The following is an 8,006-nucleotide window of genomic DNA, read 5'->3' on the forward strand; positions in this document are numbered from 1 at the left end:
ATATATATATATATATATATATATATATATATATATATATATATATACACATACACACACACACTCATAAATTCATTGTAGTATGTAGATATTGAAATAAGTGAAAAGATATGGTGGGCTATAATGAGAATTTGGGGAAAGGAGTCCTTCCAATCAAGATTTCTGACAATAGGAAAGAATGCTTTAAGATTAATTTATGCAAAATTCTAAAAATGTAATATTTAAAAATTGGAGAAATAAGAAAATATACTAATTTTTGACACAGAGTTTTTAGGGACCACTGAGAAATGGGTTAAAAATCTGTGATCTGTGTACTAAAATCCTTCTTTATTTTTGGTACCAACAAACATAACCCATCTAAATACCTAAGACAACAGTCATGTAAATAGGCATCAGAGAGCCCTAAGGGATTGGAAATATGAAATGCTGGCATATGTCAGTCATGTCCCCTAACCCGGTCTCTTTACCTTGCTCCTGCTGAGAAGGGTAGGAAGGCATGGGCGTGCCAGGGGCACCAGGTGCAAATCTAGAAGAGTCAAACACCTGCAAAGAGAACATGAGGGCCAGGATGGATGAGAGTCAAGCCTGTTCCCAATATATAAAGGTAAGAATTCCTAGCTTAGTAAGTGGGAGACCAGGGGATGGAGAGATGGTTCAGTGGTTATGAGCACTGTCTGCTCTTTCAGACATTAATTCAATTCCCAGCAACCACATGGTGGCTCACAACCATCTGGGATGGGATCTGATGCCCTCTTCTGGTGTCTTAGGAGAGTGACAGTGTACTCACAGAAATAATATGAAAAAAGAAAGGCAGAAAAAAAGAAAAGAGAGAGAGAGAGAGAGAAAGAAGGAAAGTGGGAAACCATCTCTTCCCAACATTTTCATACCTCTGGATTTGGTCACAATCTTGGGTTATGGTGAAGGCCATAAAAGGAGAGAGTTACCAAGAATCCTGGGTGGGAGGGGGGCAGAAAGGACATAAATGGGAGGGTAATTATGTCAAAGATGTAGGGGCAGTGAGGGACACACATACACAAATGGTTTGTTTTCATATTTGAGTAACTACTGAGCAAAATGATCTTATTGGAGATGGAGAGCTGAGTAAAGAATCCATTAAAAATGACAACGACACATCAATTAGGAATCAAGAGGGCCTTGCTTATGATAAACTTATAAATGACAATACATCTTCAGTCTTCCATCAGTTCCTGTGACTATACGTTATCTCACATAACACTCAGAAGACCTCTGCTCGGTCACGTAAGACATTATTTTATATTCATTTTCAGAGCCTCAATGAAGCTAGTTATCTTTCTTATGTTCACACAGCCTAGATGTGTCAGATGTAAGATTATACCCAGCTGTGAGTTAGTTAATTTGGAATAGGAATCTCAGATCTTACCATTCCTAGCTCTCTTCTTCTATCAAATTAGAGGTTTTGGAGGGACTGGGATATACTTAACACACAGCACGGAGTTCTCTTATCTCTCCCATTTGCATTCACTCACAGACAAAACTCTCTACAAGGGAGAGAGTTTTTTTTTAAGTCATGGAAATTTCAGCGCTGAGAATGACATTTAACTAGAATGTAGCATTTATTTCTCAAAACATTGCTGAAGAAAGTATTATCACTATCAGGGAAAGTATTATTACTATCAGGATTTATAGCATTATTCCAACTTCAAAGAAAAATCCAACATACCGAGGAATGAGAGAGACCTAGTGAGGTTGAGAACAACAGAAACACATGAGTGCTTGGGTGAGGGGGGTGAGGAAAGCTCATACCTTTGGGTAAGGAGCTCCCATTTGGGAAGGTGACAGGTGAGCTGAGCTCTCAGCCAACAGCTGGTACAGGTGGATAGAGCCTCAGGGCCTCCTTGATGCACATTGTGGTGTAGGGCATCTGGTACAGGTGGTCCCTGAAATGAAGCCCATCCTGAAGAGTCATACAAAGCTGGGAAGACCAGAAGGTCTCTCCTATAAGAATATAGGCGAGTAGTTCTCACCAAGTGACAGAGGTTTCATCACCCAGGACACTCTGCACCTCCTCTCTGCATTTTTGTTGGTGCTCAGGGTGGGTGGCCAGAGCATTGAAAATCCAAGCGATTCACTGGCTGTGGTGTCATGACCTTCAAACATGAATGTGTCCACCTCAGCACGCAGGTCCTCATCAGACAAGCTCTTCCCATCTTCTGTCTGGATGAAGGTACAGCTGAGAGAGCAGAGCTTTCTCCCTTCCCCTGTGCATCTGGACCAATCTTCAGCCCTGTATTTTTACTTACTTGGGCAAACAAGAGGATGTCCAAGAAGTCCAAGTGTCTCTTCTTCCTGATCTTCTGTAACTCTGCCTCATTCTGCAGCTCAGCCTTCCTCATACAGATTACTCTTTCTGTCCAAGCACAACAGTTAACAGACAAAGGTAAGGTAAATGTTAATGCTATGCAAGTATTCTTGACTGTAAAATCTTCATGTCTACCAGAGTCCAGGACACATGTAAGCATGAGTATGAGGATCAGGATTAAAAGCCTAGTGTCATATTATGTAAGCCATGTCTCTATTTGGATTCACAGCCTACAGAAACCATAGTTAACATGGTCCAATGGGTATCACACAGCATCACTAATGTAATGACATGGGTAATCCCTGGATAGTACTTAATGCTAATCCAGTAGCTTCCCAAATTATACTAAAGTAGCAGGTCCTACAGAGGGGCTTGTTGAACTGAACCTAAGAGATATGATCACGTATTTGGGATGAGCCTGATAAAGAAAGAGAGACTAGCGTTTGGGAAGACAGGACCTGTGTGTTTATGAGCAATCTGACAGGCACAGTGGAATGAGCGGCCATTGGAGGACAGACTGTAGATGGTGTTACTCTTATGAAAGCCATTTCTCACTCTCAAGTAAATCAGGTAAGTCAGGTCTTCATCAGCCTTAAGGTAGGATCTGGAATTTCTGCAGCTAAAAGGCACAAATTAGTATTGGTGACAATGTCTGTCTGATTTACAGACAGTAAATTATCTGTAGATATTCCCTCATTTTCCAACTGTGGTACATAACTGAAGTACAGCACATTTACGTCTTAGGGCAATTTTGATTCTTAAGCTTTTAAAGACAGGTGACCACCCAGGCTTTCTGTACTTGCTATGGTTCTCATGGGTGCTTATTCTGGATTGCATCTGGTTTGGAGTTTAATAAGGCTAGAGCTGGGTCAGAACCTTGCTTTTTGGTGGCTATAAGCATCTGATTGCCCCATAACCTGCCTTCAAGTAAGTCCACAATGATTGGGACATCAAGAATCCTTCAGCTCAATAGTTGCTACTCACTCCTCCAACTGGACACTACCTTGGTAACTGAAAGCTCACTTCATGATTGTCTCCACGGTCATCAAGGAGATGTCTTGATAGATCTCCAGAGGAAGTCTTGTCCCACAAGCTGCTCCCATTTGTCCTGTAGTAAGAATGGAGAATTATCTGATTTTTAACTGAATACTTGTAGTAAATAGACTGTAATCTTACTCTGAGTCTACAGATGATATGATCAGAGTCTCCCACCTTGGAGATCAGGGAAAACAGAGCATAAAGCAAAATTTTATCATCTGATATCTGTTTACCACAAAATTAACAGAATCAATATATCTTTCCATGGTGTCAGATCACATTTTTCACATTTTTGAAAATAATTGTGACTTTTCAGTTGATCAAAAAGGCCTGTATCACCCTTCAGTTTTCTGATGGATAAACTAGACTCATGGACCCAGAAGAAACACATATATGAAAAAAATGTGGGAATGGAAGAAAGCCTGCTGGCCACCATGAATATGCCTCATCAAGACTATCACACATTTAATTTTTTCTCACTCATCAAAACTGTATTAGGTACTGTGAAGTCACAAATCAGAGTCCAGTGGATGATTATAGTGTGGCATGTTTAGGTATGAAGATGTTGACCTTGAGTTACTCACAATGTCTACAAAGCTTGATTTTGTGGCATTCTTAGAAGTTCCTTCTTACAATGAAGCCAACATTTCTTGTTATGGAACTTATAGTCATGCTGTCTGTTGGGATTCCACTGCGATGATAGCTTTTGCTTATAATCAAGTGGTGCTCTCTGCCTTGAAAAATGATTCCAGTATGGCTTGATCCTGCATATGGTTTATCCAGATTGGGGAAACTCCCTAGTGCAGTAATGGCATGGGTGCTAGTCCATATGAATATATGTAATAGATATGGTTGGGACAATGAGTGTTGAATCATATGCACCTTGAGAAAGGAGGGATAGAAGGGAGAGAAACAGAATGAAAAGGTATGGAAGTGAGGCAGTGATAGCTAGCTAGCTAGAAGACAGATAGGTTGAGAGATAGATAGGCAGATAGATAGATAGATGGATAGATAGATAAATGGATTGATAGCCAGCCAGCCAGATACTCACTAGCAGCACATGGACAGAGTCCACTTTGATTCCTACATAAGGCTTAAGAATGTCATAGTGGAAGGCTCGAGTTAACATTCGCTGAAGCTGGAACCATTTCTTCCCATTCAACAGGAGCAAACCATAGCCTGGGCCAGAGATATGAATACATATTTATTGAAGGAAGAGAGACTCATACATCTTTTGGACAATTTGGAAGGAATTATGGTTTGAAAAATGCAAAACATCTCTGAGAAAAGTAGAATTTGTTAGACAATGGCATAAACGACACAGTGCATTTCAGAAATGGAAATCTTACAGTTAGACTGGTATGATTGCTGGGGTTATGGCAGCTGTGAGATAAAGGTTGAAAAAAAGTCTTGAAGAGCAGAAGTTCCAGTTGGAAGTTCAGAGGAACAACTTGCCAAAAGCTGAGGTTCAGTCAGGCTCAGCATTAGGTAGGAATGAGAGTCTAGCTAGAAGAAGAGAAATAAGACTTGATTGAAGGAGAGGTCATAGCACAGGCTACAAGTACCTGCTACCCTATGATCATAGGCAACAGGTGGGAAAGCTAAGTGGGTAGTATTCTCAGTCCCAGTTTAAGCATACATACCAATCCAGGGAGCATAGAAACTGTAGGAGTGTGTAACTTTTGGATCTGGAAGAGAAGAAAGGTATGAACAGCTTCCTGCAGATCAAGTTAAAAGCCCAAACAAGCTGTTTTTCACACTGTGGCCTGTCATAAACTCTTGATGACTTTCAGTGGCCATTTTATACCCCTGCTTCAATTCCTTTTCTATAGCAGTTCTCACAGTTGGGCCCAAAAGACAGGCTCCATTGCACCAGAACTAAGTGTTTCAGTCACAATGATGTTCACTAAGAAACACAAGTCATGTTTTCAAAGCCAAAGAGTAAGAAAACCTTAATGGTTCTTCTGTAGTTAGTTGTGGCTTTGTAATTCTAAGACCCCAAGAAACCAACAATTATAGCTTTGAAAGCTAAGTGCTCATAAATATGTGGGTGTTACCAAGGAGAATGAGCAGTAGTACTTAAAAATGGATGGCTAAGGTGGCATTGCTTTCTAAAATGTCACAGACCCAGGTTGTGTACCCTGGTTGTGAAGCCTCTCTACTGAAGCTACAATGCTGTTGCACTCTCACCTGATCACCCCAGTATCACACCTTCATGTAGTCGGGGTCATAGATCACGAGACGTGCATGGTTCCCTCAAAACCATTTTACACAAGTGTTTGGGAATTTCTCTACCCATAAAAGTATCTGCTGGAGGTCCTGGTCCTTTGGGAACAGACCCAAAAAGAGAGGTACTGTTTAAGTATTTAAGTATGTGGGAGGGGAAAAGAAGAGGACAAACCTTGGCCTCAGGGTCCAGAGATGATTGATTAACCAGAAAGATCTACTTTGTCAGACAGTGAATTCAAAGGTGTTAAATATGATCTTGGGGCTAGTCAGGCCACATTTTCCTACAGTGTTAGGGTTATGATCAGGTACCTTGCAGCACATGTCTGTGCGTCTGTGAGCTCTCTGTAGGTTTCTGGGCTTCAGAAACAAAACGCTCAACTTCTCATGATGAGACATTTCTCTTCATCCATGTTAGTTTGGCCCTCAGAGCTGATTTTGGGATTTCTGCTAAGGTGTATATGCTGCCCAATCAGTACAATTTGAAGGGGCTGTGTCCACATCTCCCAGTGTCCTCCAAGTCACACAGTAGGCAGGTTCATTCCTTACCATATCACAGTTTAAGATTTACTTTTCTTCTTCCTCTCAACAGCATTTTTTGTTTATTCAGTTATGTATTGGTCATATGTATAATTATGAGTGCGTGTACCGGTGGGCATGCTTGTGTGAGTGTTGGTACCCAGGGAGGTCAACAATGTCAGATCCTATGGAGCTAAAGCTATGGGTCTTCTGTAAGAACAGTAAGGCTCTTAACTACCAAGATATCTTACCCCCTCCTCAATATATATATATATATACACTTTTTTGGATATTTTCAAAATCCTTTCATTTCCCTTTGGACTTATCTCACTCTCTGTGTGAAAAAAAAAATCTTGTGTTTCTCTTACTGCTCTCTGCCTTATCTGAGACCTTGTAAAGCTTTAGCCACTGACATTGGGAGTATTCATGTGTATAATATTGGATTACTAGTGTGTCTCTGAAGATGATGGAACCTTCCTTAGGAGGTGGGGTTCCAGAAATGTGAAGGCAACCAAGCCAACTGAAGCCAGTGATGTTTGGGTTCTTGTCTCTCAAATTTGGGGAATAAAATTTATAGGCCATAGAGGATGATCTTTAGAGTTTTTGTAAAATATCCTCATTATTATTTTTTATATTTGTAATGAGTTTAAAGGAGAGGAAGAGAGAGAGAGAAAAGGGAGAGAGAGGTGAGAGAGAGAGAAAGAGAGATAGAGATAGAGAGAGGTAGTAACTTTCATATAGGAGAAGGAGGGCTACCATCAAGCTGTAATTTCAGGGATTTCTTTTTAAAGAATTTATGGCAAAAACCAATGAGGTAGAGTGGAGGCTGAGGCCAACCAAGGGTCTTAGTGCTTGTTACACAATCACAAACAGCCATGGGCAGATAACAAAAGGAGATAATAATGGAAAAAGAGCCAAAGCTCTTTTTCCTTGCCTCTATCAAGAGAGTCACACCCTAAGTTTACCAATACCTAATAGGTGTGTAGTTGTTTGTTTGTTGCCATGACTTCAGGGATGAAAGCAAATAAGTTGGTGTGTCCAGGTGAGTATAGTCATTGAGAACCTGTTTTCATTGGATTCATATATATAATATTTTCCCTGGGACTGATGTCAACGACTTTCTATTATGACCCATGACTACTGGAGAATGGATCAGTCAGCTCAGAAGGCTCAAGGTCCAGGTCAGTCTCACTATAGCAAATTACTTTCTCTGTGCTTCACTGACTTCTTTAACTGGGTGAGATATTTAATTGTACATTTACTAAACATTCATCATGAACTTAGTCATTAATTAATTCCAGAATTACTTCTTGAGCTCTAAGTTGGTAAATTCTGAGAATGATTCATGTCAGGGCTTTCCTGGAAGGATGAACTGTCCAGCCAGGATGAGTAAAGCAAAAACAGAAAAAACAAAGTCCTGAAAGGTTACTGGTTGACCAGCCAGCCAGTTTTAAGTCAGGTCCCAACAGATTATGGAGATTATACATAGAAGATAAGAAGTGGAGATGGTTTTGTCCCTGGAGTCCTTAACTTCACTTTAAAAAGAAAGAGAGAGACTGTGTTTCTCCAGAGAATTTTCAATTCTAAGACTTCAGATTGGAAGACATAAAAGATATCTGAAGAAGAATTATTCAGAAGCCAGCTCTTCCACTCCTAACCTGAGCCTCCCACCATCTCAATATTACCTTCAACATCCTCCTTTTTTTGCAGTCTACTGAAGCCGTGATATGTTAAGTATCACATAATCCCTTTTTTCTTTCTTCTCTGAATCCTGAGTTCTGGCAAAACCGAGAACAGAGGGGTGTGCAGCTGTTTATGATCTGTGCCTCTAATCTCTCTCCCTGCTCTGTGGTTGTTTTCTATTGATGAATGGGCAATGAGG

General features: G+C 40.5%; 1 pseudogene; it reads right to left on the reverse strand.

Annotated features, from left to right (window-relative positions):
- LOC114637368 overlaps window positions 1-6,264 on the reverse strand; it is a 7,647-nt pseudogene extending 1,383 nt beyond the window's left edge.
- Window positions 6,265-8,006: the final 1,742 nt, after the last annotated feature.

The sequence above is a fragment of the Grammomys surdaster genome, unplaced genomic scaffold (genome assembly GCF_004785775.1).
Source record: "Grammomys surdaster isolate TR1022 unplaced genomic scaffold, NIH_TR_1.0 100, whole genome shotgun sequence".
Lineage (NCBI taxonomy): Eukaryota > Metazoa > Chordata > Mammalia > Rodentia > Muridae > Grammomys > Grammomys surdaster.